The 18956-nt window shown below is 38.4% G+C and overlaps 1 protein-coding gene across 3 annotated transcripts in view; it reads right to left on the bottom strand.

Moving 5' to 3' along the window:
• LRP1B (LDL receptor related protein 1B) overlaps positions 1–18956 on the bottom strand; it is a 2222640-nt gene that overhangs the window by 131290 nt on the left and 2072394 nt on the right. The gene's annotated exons all lie outside the window — the stretch shown is intronic.

Genomic DNA, 18956 nt, shown 5'->3' with positions numbered 1-18956 from the left:
TTTTCTTCCAGAGCCATCTGAATCTAGTGACCAGATATTCATCAGGATGACTGGAGATGACCCAGGATGCACTGGGAGACCTTGAACCCTTTAGGCCAAGATCTTGCAGGTACTCACTTAGGATGAGGCAACACCCACTCATTGAATAGGCCTATTTAAGAAGTAGCCAGGGCATGGCCCCTTTAATGAAGTCAAGAAAAGAAAGACATCAGGCTGGGTGGGAAACAGCAAGTTACTACTGATAATCACTCCAAAGCTAGGAGGGTCCAGAGGAGTCCTTAGGCAGGGACCCATTGGCATCCCAGTTTCAGAGTGAAGTAGGCTTAAGGTTTTGGGAGAGGACAGGACAGAACAGGGAAGAGAAGGGAAGGAAAGGGAAGGGGAGGGGGGAAGGAGGAGGGGAGGGAAGAGAGGGGGGAAAGGGAAGGGAGGGGAGGGGAGGGAATTAACTTGAAGAGAAGTAGCCTCTCCAAAATTTGCAATTTAACCAATACCATCAATTTGACCAACTTTTTTTTAAGTTCAGTTTCTTTCTACAGGTTTGCTTGTTTTCATTACCCTATGGAACCTGAAGTTCCTAGACTTTGTCTTTTACTCTTCTGTCATACAGAAGAACTTTTTAAAAAACTAAACATTTATAAAGAGAAATAAGAATGGTATATGTGTGTGTGTGTGTGTGTGTGTGTGTGTGTGTGTGCGTGTGTGTGTATGATCTTTAATGCTTCTTTTATATCCTTGGAATATTGCTTAATATTGTTTTGAATTCTTGTGGATAAGGCAAATAATGAGAATAAAAAGAGACAGTGGGGGAGAGAGAGCAGAGATAAGGGGAGGAAATTTTAGACTTTGTAGACTCCATGCAAGGAGTTTTCTAATTTTTCACTTATCAGAAAGGTAAATCTGGTTATACTTAAGTGTATATGTATATATAAAGAGATACAACTATATATACACACATATATACACAGAATATGTGCATGCTTATATATCTAAAACAATAGAGAATTATGGATCTCCAGAAAAGATACTTGTCTGAAAGCAGTCACCTAAATAAAAAAAAAAAAAAAGAAAACAATTGTATGAGAAAGGTCTAGTCAGTCTCTTTCTACTACACATGGATGACTAATCTTCTATAGGGAGATAAAGCCTCCTGACCTGAGTAGCAGACACAGCAGAGCCATAACTGTGGCAGAGTATCAGGATTTTTCTGAGGCAGTCCACGTGGCAGGGGAAGGAAAGCTTTGCTTCCTTTTGGAGCCAGTTTGGAGACAGCCATTCTCATACTACATGGTCTTTTATCAAACGGTGCTATAACATGACCTTTTTTCTTTACTCAGCCCCATTCCTGGAGGATTGTAACCATGGCGCCCATCTGCTAGAGGTCTATTTTTATGTTGTCTAACCTTTATGTGAGCATGACTGAGTCTTAGGGTTAGGGGTTTCCTCCTCTTCCAGTACAACTCGTATTTTTACCACCCTCCTCATTATCCTTATAGCTCTATTATCATTCCCTCTCCCCTTCTCACAGGTGAAAGAATTTCTAGTTATAGTTCTAAGAAACAGCTTTTCAGAGAATTAAAGATATGGGAAGGCTGGGGACTTAATGAAGAAGAAATGAATTACTTGTGTGAAATTTGGGACAACCGAATAATCATCAACCCTTGACTTGACTTGAAAATAGCCAAAAAAAAAAAAAAAAAAAAAAAGGAACTATGAAAAACTTTCCTGTAAAACAAAGAAAGCCAAGGTCAAATTGGGAATTCCAGAAATTTCCTGTTACTCAGTGTTATCTGAGATAAGAATTGGTTCCTGAGAACTTCTGTTAAAGAAGAGGTGGATTAAGTGAAGCATACATCAGGTAGTCAGATTCACCAGGATGTGTATACCATCCTTTCAAATGACTTATTTGAAAAACATCCTATAATTTTTGCAGTATCTTGTTTTTCTCTAGTCTAAAGTATGTGCCATCCGTCTACCTAGCATCATTTCAGGGTTAACTAAAAGATGAATATTGAGTACTCTGCAATACAAAGTGCTCTAGAAATGTCAAATAAATAATGATCATAGATGGGTATTGCACAGGGATTTGACTCAACCAAACCACAAAACCATTTGCAATTGCTTTGGTATCCCTTAAATTGACTGAATTTTTTCCCCTTAGGTTGACAGTATTTATATAATATTTACAAATAAATAAATCACCAAGGAGCTGAATGCATGACAATGTGAATCATAAATTTATACATGTGAGATAAAACTTTCTTTCTGCTGTTGAGATCCTATTTGTCATTTTTGTAGAATGATAAAGCAAAACGAGCATTCTAAAAATGCGGCATATCATCCGTGTAGACAATTATACGTTTTTCTTTATTATGTATATTTATTTACACACCATGTGCTATTGTAATGGCAAACACATGGAACAGATATTTAACATACATTTTACCTCTACCATATGCAATGTTTTCATTTGGTCTGATTTAAATTCACCATGACCTAAAGAAATGCATAAACCTTATTTGCAAAGAAAGTTGGCAGTCAGACAATGAAGCAACTTGATTCCAACAGATTGAAGCATATGGTCACCTTCAGGATTCTTTAAAGGACACCAGAGAGTCAGGCGGTAACACCGTGGATTCTAGAGGTAAGGACTACTTTCTGGGCTCACATCCAGGTTGGATGGTATTGGATTAGGGACATGAAAGTCTACCTTTTTCAAACTAATAGGGGATAGTTAATAATGTAGTAGCTTTTTTTCTATAGTGTTAGTTCCTGGGGCAGAGGGATGTTAATGACATACAGAGACAACCAAAGAAACAGAGGAGTGACAGTGACTTATTACAGACCATTAACTTTCTGGTAAAATGGCTAAAAAACCCCCCTTTTTAAAAAAGTTTAAACAGTTTACGTATCGATTGATTACTGAATGCGACCATATTTGGCAATACGAGACATACAAAATAATTCATAAATATAAGATCTGGTCCCTGACTTTGTAGATCTTATGACCAATTAATGTGTAAAAGAAGCGTTTCCCCTTGTATTTATGATAAACAACAACATTGTTTTTCATATATCAAGATTAGGCTTGTTAGGGGGTAAAATGTAAACCAAAGATTTTGAGGTTGGACATCTTACCTAGAAGAGAGTTGCAATGAGCAAAGGAATTTTGAGGATGGGATTCATAGATAGAAGGTACAGTATTGTAAAGTATTATTGTAGAACTAAATATATTGGAGCAAAAAAAGAAGGAAAGAAATATAAACAGAAGGAAACTAAGTCCCTTGTTTCAAGTAAGAGAAACAGAGAAAGGGGGAAACTAAATAAGAAAATCTAAGTGACTTGCCTGAAATAGCTAAATAAATGAGTGGAGAGAGCACAAGATTCTTGTCTCCTAAGCTAATGCGGGAAGCTGACAGGCTACTGAAATACGTGTTCTAATGAAATTTGAAATTTGTCACTTTTAAGAGAGTGTAAGCTGGTGCTTATCCTGACTGCAAAAACCACTGCTCATGTTTTTGTACAATGTGAAAGACACATTTTGACTACTTCTTTCCAGACAGATGATTTCTTCTCTAATAACTTATCTGAATATGCAACCAAACTTTGGGGCCTGAGGCATCCTTCTACATCGTAGTAGTTGAAAAATATTAGTCAAATGAATGAAACTCTTAAGCATTAGAGAAAAAACTGACAGGACGATTGCAACAAAATTAGAGGTTACTACTTCAAATTACAAATCTTTCAGAGCTGTGGATAGTCACGTACCTGTCGCAATTTCATAGTTTCAGGGAAATCAACACAGAAGTCACCAGAGACATTTGTTTTAAATCAAACAAAAGGAGAAAAAGTATAAAAGAAGGGCTGAGAATTTTAAGGCTGCGATTTTTTTTTTTAAATTCAAATCATAGTTGACAACATCTTTTAGGAAAATAAGTCTAGTAAGAGAGTTGGTATGCTGAGATTCAGGACTTTGTATCTAGTCAAATATTTGTGTGTGAGTAAATATTTATGTTGCTTCTTTGCATAATAATAAAAATGTGAGAAGCAGTATGGCCAGATTTGGGGAGTGCTCAACATGAAGTCAGTAAGAGGTTTAAATTGTATGTCTGACCTATTTAAGCAGTTAATAGAGTGGTACAATCAATAGAGTGCCAGGCCTGGAGTCAAGGAGACCTGAGTTCAAATACATGTATGTGACACTGGGCAAGTCACTTTACCTCTACTTGCCTCAGCTTCCTCACCTGTAAAATGAGGTTGATAATAGAACACTTCACTCAGGGCTGTTGTGAAGATCAAAGGAGATAATAATTATCAAATGTTTAGCACAGCATCTGGCACATGTAGATGTTACATATTATCATTATTATTATAATTAACACAGATAAATCACAGGATAAAAAATGTACAGTTTGAAGGTACCTACCAGGCCATTCAAAACAACCCCTACATTTTTTACACCTGAGGACACTAAGGATGGATCTGAACTCAGTTATTCCTGATTTCTCTTCTTTAACTTCTGAATGCCTTTTCACAACTCTCTAAAGCTGTAAATGAGAAAGGAAATAGCCCAGGACCCTTAGATAGAGAACCTTGGGAGAAGCAGTGCCCTCTCAAACCACCAAACCTGTTTCTAGACCAGCCCCTCCCCACCAGCTATCATTGAGGGAAGAGGTTATTGTGGAGAAGTGACCCACCTTTCTTAACACCACCAACAAATGGTGACCAACAGCCCACAAGAACCTGGAAATAGCATTCATTCCCAACCCCAGACCACTATTCTTGCTTCTAGTTCAGCCCTTAGATCTATCCCAAGAAGCAACTCCTATGGAGAAGGGATCAACCATTCTCACCAATTATCAACTAACTACCACATCTAGGGCCGACAAGCCAGTTTAGTTAAAGCAGCAAGGCACCTGAGGAAAATATGGGAGGCAGCATGAACCAGGCAAGTCAAAGCACTACCACCACCACCACCGCTACCTTGACTACCATCTACCTTCATACCCTGATGAGACAGTCCAGGAACATGAAACCAAAAACCATTAGAACAGCAATGCTTCTAGACCAGTGACCTCAGCCATAGTCCTGGGAAGCAACACTTGTGAAGACGGACACTGGCAATTCTCCCACAAGTGCTACAGCTACTGAAGATGCAAAAAAGAAAATTCTTGTCACCAAAGACCTTGGCAGTATCAAATTATTTATCAGAAACTGATAGGATTTTATCAGTGGGGATGACTTTGAAGAAAAGCATTTACCATCCGATTTGCTGCAGCCCTGGAAGGACCATGGGAATCTTCCTCTGACTTTGAGCTGAAACCTTTATCTCTCTTCATGGTTTCTCATCTTACATTCCTCTTTCAGAGGAAGCACTGAGCACTGTAGTTGGATCCCTTTCACAGTCTGGTGAAACCTATGTGACCTTTTCTTAGAATAATGTTTTAAAATACATAATGTTTAAATACAAAAAAGTAAAACATGTAAGGTCACAAAGGAAACCAATTATATTGAAATACAATTGTCAAAATATTGTTAAAAAGACAAAAAATTTAGAATAATTTCATAGACCCCCTTGTTAAGAATTCCAGACTAGTAGCTATATGGACTGAATATTACAAATATTCATCTATTTGACAAGAAGCAGATGATAGTTTAGCACAATGCTGTACTTGGAATCAGAGAAACCTGGGTTTAAGTCCCAGCTATGAATCTTACTGTGTCAATATAACCAAGTCAATTAACCTCAGTTACCTCATCTGTAACATGTGGATAGCAGTATAGTTTAAATGAGATGACTTATGTAAATAACTTGGTAAATTATAAATTGATATATCAACAACAGTTGTAATTACTGATATGAAGATTAGATAAAATGAACTCATGAAGCCCTCTCCATTTTTCTTATTCCATGAATAAACCAGACACCAAAGTAGTATGTTTTTCAGCATCTGTAGGACTAAATCGTTTTCCTTAGTGAAAAAGGCAGTCCTTACATTTCTATTATTGTGACCTTGTTAAAAGGCAGAGAATGTAGGCCTGCTCTTATGTGTTTCATTTCATCTCTGGCATCTTTAGTGTAAAGCTTTGATTTCTTTAAATTGTGAGATACCTCTGGGCAGGATAACATATCATCAACGGTTATCAGACGTTTAAGCCTTCATGTAAACGAAGGTTCTGAGAATAGACATTTATGCAACTATAAAGAGATCACTGGTCATTTAAGTTTGGATAAGAAGACATCATTGAGGAAGAAAAGTAGCACAGACAAGAAATAAATGAATGACTAAAGCATTTTGTAAGCAATTACTATGTGCAAACCTCTATTCTGCTCCTGGCATTGCTCCTGGAGTTGCTGGGCAGCAAATACCATATAAACGGTTCCTTGGCCCTTTCTGAAGCCACACTGGCTCTCAGGTATGTGACCATCTTCCAGGTGAAGGATGAGTCTATTAAGGAGGACTCTAGCAAGAACTTTGCCAGTAATGACTAAGAGACACCCTGTTGTGATTGTCATAGGGAAATCTATAGAGATGGATAATGGAGGCATTCTTGAACTCCTTTTGCCATATAACCTGGAAAATTTCAGTCAGCCTTTGTATGAGCAATGGTCCCCTTACTTTGTAAATCTCAGCTGGAATAGAATCAGCACCAGGTGCTTTGCCACGTGAAAAGAGCCTAATGGCCCTCAAAACCCATTCTTCAGTTGGAAGTTCAGCTAAGGAGGGACTGAATTCAACCTGAGGGAAACAGTCAATGGCCTCAGCATTGATTGATGACGGTCTGTTCAGCCCAGCTCTCTAGGATCATGTCCATGCCACTAATCAATGTGGCTCCATCAGCAATGAGTAGTTGTGATGCATCAAAGGTTTTTGGTCCACAAATAGCTTTCAGGGAATCACTGTTACTATCAGCATAAAACTGAATTTTGCCTGCCTTCTTACTTAGAGCCAGAAATCCTGCATCTCTCTAATCTTTGCTTGTACTTTGCTTTTGATGGAATTAAATGCTGCCTTCTTAGAGGTGGATGAACTATCCTGCTGGTATATCCTGTGGAGTTCTCATTTTTCATTTAGCAGCCTCTGAATTTTCCCATCATTTTCATCAAACCAATCTTGGTGTTTGCAAGTGTTCTGACCCAGATGAGCTAATGCACCAGATCTCTGAAAGCTCCCCGTTCCTTTTCTGCTTCACTGTTGCCAACTATGTGTTAGCTCAACTTTCCTTCCAAGTCAGCAACAACCTGTTCATGCTCAGAGAAGAGCTCTAATTTGTGGACATTAATTCTTCTGGTAGTCATTTTGCCTTGGAGGCAGCGCTTTTGGTGAATGTGAATATTTAGCTCGGAAAGGATAAGTCTATGACCAGTCTAGCACTCTGCACCACACATTACCTTTGTCATTCTTACATCTTGTCTGTCTCTTCTCCTTACAATCACATAGTCTATTAGATGCCAATGTTTGCTGAGAGGGTGCATCCATGAAGTTTTATTGTATTTAGGTAAATGGAAACATTTATGAGAATGAGAAGGTCATGTGATACACAGGTCTTCAGCAGTAAATGACCATTGCTGTTGCTGTTTCCAATTGCATTCCTCCCTAGGACTCCCTGCCAATTCTGGTAGTCTAGCCTACTCTAGCATTAAAATCACCCAGAATGATAAGCTTGTCCTCTTTTGGTTTGTAGACCTGACCAAGGCCTTTGGCAGTTAGTCATCAGGGCAAATTATGTCAAAATTTGGTTGCCCAGAGAAGTTCATCAATATTGTATGTCAATTTCATGATGGCATGTTTGCCTATGTTCTGGATAGTGGACAATGCTCTCCTGTCTTCCCAGTCATCAGCTGAGTGAAACAGGGCTGTGTGCTTGCTCCCATTCTATTTAGATTGATGTTTTCAGCCATGTTGTCAAATGCTTTCAATGAGGATGAACACGGCATCAAGGTCAACTACTGTACTGATGGTAAATTCTTCAATTTGTAAAGGCTACAAGCCAAGACCAAACCAGAGGGAGTGTTGGTGCATGATTTTCTGTTTGCAGGTGATTGTGCACTCAATGCAACCTCTAAAGTCGTGATGCAACAAAGTAAGGATAAATTCTCTGCTGCCTGTGCTAATTTTGGCCTAATAATTAATACCAAGAAAACACAAGTGCTCCATCAGGCACCACCACACCATCCATATGTGGAACCATCAATTACAACAAATGGAGAAGTTTTGAATGATGTGGTTAAGTTCATTTACCTTGGTAGTGTACTTTCCAGGGATGTACACATGGACAATGAGGCTGACACATGCATTGCCAGAGCTAGCTCAGCATTTAGGAGGGCTCTGAAGAAAAGTTTCGGAAGGAAGAGGTATTAGACTGACTGCCAAACTAAAGGTCTACAGAGCTGTTGTGCTGACCTCGTTGTATGCCTGTGAAACATGAACAGTCTACCAGTGCCATGCTAGGAAACTGTATTGCTTCCATTTGAACTGTTTTAGGAAGATTCTGAGGATCACTTGGCAGGATAAGGTACCAGACACTGAAGTCCTTGCTCAAGCTGAACTGCCATGTATTCAAACTATGCTTCAGAGAGCATAACTCTGATGGGCTGGCCACGTTGTCGAATGCAAAATGTATGCTTGCCAAAAAAAGCTATTTTTTGGAGAATTCACATGGGGCAGATAATCAAATGGTGGTCAGAAGAAGTGATATAAGGACACTCTCAAGGTCTCTCTCAAGAACTTTGTATTTGACTATGTAACATGGGAGACACTGGCACAGGATTGCTCAACATGGCATGCCCACATTAGAAAAAGGTGTTGTACTCTAAGAGCAAAGCAGAATTGAGACAGCACAAAGGAAATGTAAGATGCGCAAATTTGGAGTGTCTACCCCAAATATTCACACACACTATCTGTGCCCAACCTGTGGTAGAGTATTCTGGGCTCATATTGGTCTGGTCAGTCACAGTTGGACACACTGAAATTTCACTTTATCATGGTGATGTCATTTTGGTCCTCTTTGAGAATGAAGGACAACAACCAGTCAACCAAACAACCAACTATGTGCAAAGTACAGTGCTCAGTAAAAACAAAAAAACAAACAAAAACTTCTTTTAGCTAAATGTATGTGGCCCAAAGTAACTTCTAGGAGCATTTAAATGTGATGAATTTTGTACTGTACATGAATAGAATTACAGAATGGGAAAATGAACACTCAATAAATGTAGTTGGTTGAATGACTAAAGGTCTACCTTCCACATGCTGAAGCAAAATGCTGTCTGCCCCTAAATTTATACTTTTTTCAGTATAAAAATAGGGAACAAAATTACATGTATCCAAGTAACAGAAGGGTTCTAACCCTCTCCCAACCTTATTAATCCCCCCTTTCTCTGCTTCCATGGAACAGTGATTACTTCATCTGATTAACTATAAAAATCTAAATAATTTGTACTAATCATGTCAATTAAAAAATCACACAATTACCCTTAAAACCATGTTTACTTAATAAATACTTATTACTTTTAAGATGCTTTTTCAATAGTGAAGCTGAATCCACTGATCTATCTATTCCACTTAGTTAAACATCTTGACAGTCTGTGCAAAAAGGATAAGTAAATGTGTAGGAGTGTAGTTAAAATAAATGTAGAGATTGAGGATTGAGAAAGTTATTATTTGGTCAACTAGGGTGACTTCATGGACACTAGTTGGACATCTTAAAGTACGTATTGATGTCAAATCAGCAGATGGTACTTTGACATTTTATCATCTAGAACTTGTCATCCTAATGCTAGATTACTTTAATGTGCTTGGCTAACACAACCTGTAGTGTTTTAATGATATAATGCATTGGGGCCATATTACATATGGTGTTAAAAGTAAAATCAAAAAATAGAGTTGGATTCCTTCCAATTTGGCTTTCTATGTACCAGAAATTACTGAATATACTAGCAGAAACCATGTAGTGGGAAAAATGCTCCATTAGCTATTAGCATTATAGTCAGTGGATTGAATTCTTCCACTTGACATAAATCCTCAGAAGAAAGGTTCTAAAGGCATCTCTCTCTCCCATCTATGAGTTGAAAAATCAGGAGCATATTTATTTGGGTCCAAGTAAGATGTACCTCACTTGATACAATAGATATGTTCCTGAAGGAATTATATAAAAAATATTTGTGACACTGGGCAAATCAACTAACCTCTCAGAGTATCTGTTTTGTCTTTTACAAAATGGAGATGATAATGTTTGCATGACCTGTCATATAGGGTCAACCTTTAAGTATGATAAAATTGCTTATTATTATTGACAATATGTTCCAACATTAGGATTTTGAACTTACCCACTTCTCCTACTTCCAGAATGATCTGGAAATTAGGGGAGTATTTTGTTTAAGAGAACCTAGATTATAATTTCCTTGAGTTATCTGGCATGATTTTCATTGATTAAAATTATTCATTCTTTCTTTAAAAGATGGCTAGTGCCAGGAAATTCCTTTCCTCTCAGGAATACTCTTGGGAAGTACAATTTGGGTTTCAGGAAGTGAAGCTTAAATGAAATTCAGAAGGATTCTTGGAAGATGCTGATAAAGGGAGTGTGTGTGTGTGTGTGTGTGTGTGTGTGTGTGTGTGTGTGTGTGTGTCTAGAAGAGAGTGACAGAGACAGAGACACAGGCAGGCAACCATCTTGGTGTCAACATTCTGAGCTTAGTGATTGTAAGTGCAAGCAATGTAGGATTTGTTGTTGTTGCTTTCTGGAGTTGTTTCCTAGGCTCTGGATAAATTGTGAACATCTGAAGGATTGATCTCCTTTGAACTCTGATAATTCATAGCTGTGCTGACTCATATTGGTTTTGTGTCTATGGCTCAGAGCCAATCAAAGGGCTGAGTCTTTGTTATTATACCAGGAGGTTGGTGTTTTGCTTTGGGGATTCACTTATGAAAAGGACTTTTTGGTTCCCTGGATGGGACTCTGAGTAGCTGTTTGTTAAGAGTCCCCCAACTATTCAGAGGTTTGTGCTTTCCCAGTCTGGTGGATTATGTTACTTTGTTCGGACGGTAGGAGTGCTGTCTGTTGAATCTTTGTGCTAATTACTTTGTTTGTAAATGTAATTAAAGTAATATTGTTGATCCTATAAAATGTGCTTTCCTTTAGAAAAAACCTGTGCTAGCAGCCCACCCTGCAGTGCTAGTGTGGTTAATAATACAGTGATCCAAGGTATCAAGTTTTGTGGGGGAGGAAACAATAAGAGTCTGATTGGTTAAGATCTCCCAAACCCAATTTGAGTAGTGGCTGTACATCAAAGAACGGGCATTTTGATCCATTTGAATGGTAACAAAGTGTACTTTGATGTGCCAATTGTCTCTGCCTCCAGTGAAGCAGAGTGGGGCCTGAGGGAAATAAAACTATGTGCAAAGTTGCACCAGGAAAGGGAAGGAGGGTCAAAATTTTGAAAGTTCTCCAGACTGCACAAAAGGGAACCATTGGAAGGTTTGAGCAGAAGAATGACATGATCAGATCTGCATGTAAAGAAGATTAATCTTGCTTCAGGAAGAAGAGTGAACTGGAAAGAAGAGAAAGTGGAGGTGGAAAAACTAGTTAGAAAGTTATTGCTATATTCCAGGGAGGTAGTCATGAGACCTTGTATTGATGCTAGGAGGGGACAGAGGACAGAAGAGGAAATAGAAAATGGTGGATGAATTGGCGAGCTCTGTTGGAAATGGAATGGGTAGACCATAGAAACTGATTGGATGTGGGAAGAAAAGAAGAGATAAAATAACACCGAGATTTTCCATATGGGTGATAGATGGATGGGGTGCCATTAACAGAAAGTGATAAGGAGTTAGTTTTGGAAGAAAAATGGTTAAATTATTTATAGTTCTGTACAGTTTGGTGTGCTGCTGGAACATGCCAGGTGACAGTCCAGTGAGCACATAAGTTTTATGATCTGCCATTCTCACATATACACTCCTGATCATTGCCAGAATTACCCAAACACATATAGTCAGATAAACAACGGGTCTTATTAAAACTTTTAATTAACATTTGCCTACGTTTTCTTTGATTACCTGTCTCAGCTCACTTTAGGTCCTGTTTTGTAGTGTTCAAACAAAATTATTTAAGTCTGGGGTTCTTAACCTGGGCTCAGTGAAATTGTATTTAAAAAAATTATTTTATTAACTTTATTTCAATATAATTGGTTTCCTTTGCATCCTGTCATATTTTATTACTTTAAAAATAATCATTTTGAAGAGCCTTTGCATAGGCTTCACCAGACTTCTAAAAGGATCCATAAGACAAAAACATTAAGACCTAATCTATATAGATGTTTCCAGGTATTTAACAGGTTTTGTGTTTGTCTGTTTGCTTTTGTACATATAAAGTACCACTTTAACCTGGATGACTAGTTTATTACTGATTGTGTCTGGGTAGGTTATTCATCAGTCAGAATTCTTATTTCAGAAGAGAGTGAACATGTCAGTATCAATATCATTTCCAAATCTGTCCTTTTAAGAAATAGAAAGGAACATGGCAGGCAAGGACTGGACTGATGTTATAGGGACCTGGCACTAAAGCATACATTGATTTAATGGGACAAATGACTTGTCATTTATGTGGCCACTCAGAGACTTTGCTAATTATGTTTCTGCTTCTGCTTATCTCAATATTTTGTATTTATCCTCCCTAATGTTGATGTCTCTTTGTTCCTGTTATCAACTAGGCCTGACTTTTCTGACTTCCACTGATTTCACTGTTGTAATGACTCTCTCCCTCTGACTTTGTAATCTGGACTGAAGTGTGTCCTGTGGCAATAACTTTTGTTACCTCTTTTCCTGGTTTCTGAGGATCCCAACTGTCAAGTATGACGATGATTTCTCCCTGGACAAAAATGCTTGTTAATGGGCTTTGACAGCAGCTCCTAAAATGACCTTACTACTTGGAACTATAAAATCCAGAACTATTTGCAGAGCTGTTTGAACAGTGGACCTCTTCTCGTTAATACGTTTCAGCAGCAGCCAATGTGACTGCAATAGAATGAATACAGCACCTGGAGTTCGAAATCTGATACTTATTAGCTGTGATCCAGGGCACAACACACAAAAACTCAGTTTCTTATTTTGTAACATGGTGTGAGGATATTCAGCCTACTCACAGGGTCTGACTCAATTTCAATTTTTTTTCTTTCCCCTTCTGCTCTATGCAGACACAACTTTTGTCTCAAGACGGGACCATATCTAACTTACTTCATAAATTTCCTTGTGCAGATTGTTCAATCGTTTTAGTACTGTCTGACCCTTCATGATCCCATTTGGGATTTTCTTAGCAAAGATGAGAAGATCATGAGACTGTTCGTGACCCCATTTGGGATTTTCTTAGCAAAGATGAGGTCATCAGATGCACAAGTCTTCATTAGTAAGTGACCACTACTATGGCTGTTCCCAGCTCTGTTCCTCCCTAGGACACCCTGCCAAGTCTGATAGTCTGAGTCTGCTCTAGCATTAAAGTCACCCAGAATTATAAGCTTGCCTTCTTTTGGCACATTGATGATAAGGGTCTCCAGGTCTTCATCCACACTGTGGTTAAGTTCACTTACCTTGGTGTACTTTCCAGGGATGTACACATTGATAATGAGGTTGACACATGCATTACCAGAGCTAGCTCAGTGTTTGGGAGCTCTGAAGGAAAATGTGGGAGAGAAGAGGTATTATACTGACTGCCAAACTGAAGGTCTACAGAGCTGCTGTGCTGAACTCATTGTATGCCTGCGAAACATGGACAGACTACAAGTGCCATGCCAGGAAACTGAATCACTTCCATTTGAACTGTCTTAGGGAGCTTTTGAAGATCACCTGTCAGGATAGAGTACCAGAGACTCTGAGGTCCTTACTTGAACTAAACTACCAAGCATTCAAACTCTGCTTCAGAGAGCGCAACTCTGATGGACTGGCCATGTTGCTTGAATGCAAAATGTACCCTTGCCAAAAAGACTGTTTTATGGAAAACTCACACAGGGCAAGCATTCACATGGTGGTCAGAAGAAGTGATACAAGGACACTCTCAAGTCTTTCTTAAGAGCTTTGGAATTAATTTTGTGACTTGGTAGACACTGACACAGGACCACTCATCATAGTGTGCCCCCATCAGAGAAGGTGCTGTGCTCTATGAGCAAAGCAGAATTGAAACAGCTCAAAGGAAACACAGGATGTGCAAATTTAGAGTATCCACCCCAAATGTTCACATGGACTATTTGTGCCCAGCCTGTGGTAGATTATACTGAGCTCACATTGGTCTGATCAGTCACAGTCGGACACACTGAAACTTGCTTCTAGCACACTGGTGTCATTTTGGTCCTCTTGGAGAACGGATGATAATAACAACAAGTAAAGATACAGAAGTGGTTGGACATTTCCTCCAGCTCATTTTACAGATAAGGAAACTGAGGCAAACGAGGTTAAGCGACTTGTCCAGGAGTGTAACAGATAGTGTCTGAGGCCAGATTTAAACTCAGGTCTTCTTGACTCTAGGCACAGAGCTCTATCCAGTGGACCACCTGCCTGCCAAGCGCAGAACCACTCCCTAAAAAAGTATGATTTTTACAGCTATGATCATGGGATGACACAACATATCTACCTTTATTTTAAGTAACTAATTTGTAACTTTCTTATGATATTTATGTAGCATGTTCAATTTAAAAAAAAATTATTCTCATCTTTTTTCTCTCTTAGGCTGCCAAAAGTTTGTCAATATGCTTTGGTTTTCTTTCCTCATCACCTGCTTCTGAACCCTTGTAATCTCATTTACATTCCTATCTTTAACTCCTAATTATCCAACCCAATGACCTCTCCTCCATCCCTCTTCTTAACTTCTCTGCTCAGCTGAATTCTTCTGGCCTTCTTCTTCATCATTTCTACTGTCTTGGCTTTTGAGACAGCACATTCTGCTGTTTCTCTTGCCTCTTTACTAACCACTACAGAGCCCATATACAATCTTTATGAGTAATAAGTGATAAAAAAAGAAAAGTAGTGAAGCAGATTCGGGATAACATTGTCTCTCTGAATTATTACAGCTGAACTTGCTTCCAGTTTTCCATTCCCAACATAAGGGTGCTTGATAATAGTAAATCTAATACCAGTGACGGACTAATTATTAAGAGTGCACAAGTTTATGCAAATCAACTACTTAAAAATTGCTGCTTACCTACCCAAACACACCTAACCAAACCAAATGAGCCAAACAGTCAAAAAAAACTCAGAGCTTAAACTCAGTCTGGCCTTCGTAGGCCCCTTCAATAATGACATCCCTAGTTATGTTTTCATACTACTCTTCATGTACGTATCATTCCGGTCAGAATAAAACTGTTCGCAATTCCCCACACACATACTATGCTTTCCCACCTGTCTTGTGGCTCAGTATGTCCTCCTCTCTCTGGTATCTTCGCCTATTCTGTCCTCCTCAAACTCAGCTTCTTTCCTAAAGTAATCCCTTATCATCACAAACATGTCTTATTCCCTTATTAAAACTTGCAGGCACTTTATGCAAATGTGTATTTATTGTCCATTTTCCATGTGTATTTCTTTACATGGCTCATCAAGTCATGGAGTAACATTTGTTACAATGGTGATATAGGTTAGGCTAGTTTTGTTGCATGTTTTTTATTTTCTATACCCCCCCCCCTTCAAAATAGCAATGACATCATTCTCAGGATTTAATTGTTCTAGGTGTCTAAAGCAAAAACCATTGATATACCTTCCTGGTCACCCAAGGAATAAAATTCCCAGCATATGAGTAGTTAGTACCCTCAGGCTTAATGAACTTCTTGTTGCCATTTATCATCAGACAGATCTGAGTCAGGCCTATCTCAGAAAATACCTATTATATTGGGAACTGTCATGGTCAGGGACTATATCTCTCTACCTTTTTTCTCTCCCCTCCCTGCTTCCATCCCCAGTGCCTACACACCAGTGCCTAGCAGAATACATTGATGATTAATAAATTTCTTGAATGAATGAATGAATGTGTGGGAGACGAGAACTGGATAGTCCCCAGAAGCTGACTTTAGCAATCACCCTGAAGTTGACAGCTTCCAGTAAGTCTCCTTACTGCCCTGCACATGAATATCCCTTCCCAAATCTCCCAGTTATTGCACCATGTACTTCCCTGGAGTGTTTGTAACATATAGACCCTCCCCTCCTTATAAATACCCTGCTTCAAGGCATGCTGACTCTGTCTTGTTCTATATCAGCCATTTTGTTGTAAATAACCCCTAGTGAACTGTAAGATTGGCTGTGACTGCCAGCATCCTTCAGGGACTCCTTTCCCCCTCCTATCATAGCAAAAAGACTTACAGATGCTAAAAGAGGAGCATTTCAGAGTCTATGAGAAAAATTCTCCTCTCTCTCTGGCCTGATGAGCAGTTCTCTTTAATTTAGTGAAACTAGCTGTACTAAGACAATAACTCCTTCATCTGCTATAACTAATAATACACATTTTTCTTCAGCAAATTTACTATGCTTTTTTTTGGATAACCACTTATGTTTTATGAATAGCCATCTTTCTTTGTTTCACATGATGATACACTGAATAATGTTTGGCTTTATGAATGCTGCCCTAAAATTTAGTATAAAAGGAATCTCTTATGGCAGTATAGTTGTAAATGCTTTCTACCTTGGTAGAATAAAGGCCTCTTTGCTTCACTCTTAATTGATTCATTATTGCTATCATCTGACCCTGACCTTGAGAACTCAAATTGATGAGTACTGAATCTCTTGGGTCTTCAAAAACTATTCCACTACAAATGATTTATTCCATCTTTGAGAATCTATGTATTACTTAATAATATAGGAAACACAGGGAAGGGATATCTCTCTCTCATCATACCACCTTTGGCTTAGATTAAACAAAGTGAAAGCTTACGAGATTTCCCATTCACTTCATTCATTCATGTAATATTTATTAAGCACCTACTATGTCCAAGTCACTGTCTAAACAATATAAACACATAGAAATACATGAAGAACTTTTAAAAGATACAAGTCTAGTAATAATGAGAAAAATTTTTTGCTAAAAAGATGAAAAAGTTCCAACATAAGATATAATGAGTAATAATCCTATTACTTCTTTTTCATGCTAATACTTAAAGGAGCTTCATTCATTCACTTACTCAGCAATTCAACATTCATCAAATATCTAACATTAAATGTTACAAAAATAAATAAGAGAAAAGTCCCTTATCTTCACGGAACTTATAACTGAATAGAGAAAGATAAGGCATGGCTACAGATATTTTTGAAATGACTCAGGGAAATTCTACCAACTATCTGTGAGCTAGGAGACAAATATTTAAAATAAATACACATACAAACTTGCATACACACAAGTGTGTTCTTTTACAAACTGGGTAGCATTTCGGGAACACTTTCCTGAGAAACCATATACTTCCTAGCTATGATTATAAAGACGTGTATTGGGGAGAAGGGTTGAAGAGAAACTTGTATTACTCTAGGAAATGCATATTGTATTTTCCATTATACTTTGATTCAGCTATGATCTCACCCATGAGGGCAGTGCCTCTGTAGCAATCTACCTTCCTCTTCTCATCCTGTGTCATTTTTCTCCATGTATTTCAGCAAATTCTTCACAGAATATCTACCCAAAACATTGAAAGTCTTTCTCTGGTTCTTTGAGTATTTCATAAATATCTGGGTAACCCCAAGTCCCTTTATCTGTTGTCGCTATCTTTCCTATGTCACTAGACCACTTCCATTTCTAACCCTGCATGTTCTTGATGATTACCTTTTATCAAATTTGTCATGTAAAAGAAGTTGACTATACATAAATGCAACAGGCACATAGCATGCATTTTTCTATTACTATGTGAATCATCTACATTTTTAATTCTTCTGAGACTGTGGTATTCTGTGAATTGTAACCATATAACATGTTAGTGAACCCTGGCCGCAGCAACCAGATTGGGACCATTGAAAATTACGTACAGTTTCACAAATCTAATCCAAACCAAATCTCTACGAATATTAAGTTCTGGAAACAGTCCACTCTTTCTTGGTGATATCATCAGCTCCCATGGGTTCAATGATCATCTCTGTGTAGGTGATTTACAAGCCTACACATCTAGTCTTCTCACTCCTAGACTCCAGTCCCATGTAACCAATTGTTTGATGAACATTTCTAACTGGATTCCCATAAGCATTTTAAACCCACTATGATCCAAACAGAACCTCATTATCCTGTGCCCTCGCATTCCTCCATAAAATAGATTCATCGTCCTTACCAACTTTCCAGTATCTGTCCAAGACACCATTATCTGTCCAGTTACCCAGATTCATAACTTTAAAGTCATCTTCAACTCTTTCCTCTTTCTCAGCCCCTATATCTAATCAGTTCTCCAGTACTATTGATTTTACCTTCACATTTTCTGTATCTTTAGCTGACACTTCTCCCAAATGACCACTATCCTAAGTAAAGGCTTCAATGTCTCTTGTCTGGACTATTACAGTAGTCTCCTAGTTGGGTTCTCTACATCAAAAACCTTCCCATTCTAATCCATCCTTCATACAGCTATTGAATTGATTTTTCCAAAGCACAGGCCTGACCATGTCAATCCCTTGCTTAAAAAATACTTTAGTGGTGCCCTCTTGCCTGCTTTAAATGCAAATTAAAATACAACTTGCTTGGTTTAGCATTTTAAACCTTCACAATCTGATTCCAATCTATTTTTCTAAGTTATTTATGTGACCTTCCTCCCCTGCATCCTGTGTCATTTCCCCCACCCCTATCTCCCAGCAAATTCTATATTCCAGCCAATGTGAACATCTACTTGTTCGCTGCATACAACATTCCAACACAGTGTAGTGGAGAGAGTGCTGGATTTGAAATCAGAAAGAGAAGAGTTCAAATCTTGCCATAGATACTTCCCTCTTGTGGGACTCTGGGCAAGTCACTTAGCTACTCTG

Source organism: Notamacropus eugenii, chromosome 5, assembly GCF_028372415.1.
Source record: "Notamacropus eugenii isolate mMacEug1 chromosome 5, mMacEug1.pri_v2, whole genome shotgun sequence".
Classification (NCBI taxonomy): domain Eukaryota; kingdom Metazoa; phylum Chordata; class Mammalia; order Diprotodontia; family Macropodidae; genus Notamacropus; species Notamacropus eugenii.
The sequence above is the reverse complement of the archived record's forward strand: the minus strand, read 5'-3'. Positions and strand labels throughout refer to the sequence as shown.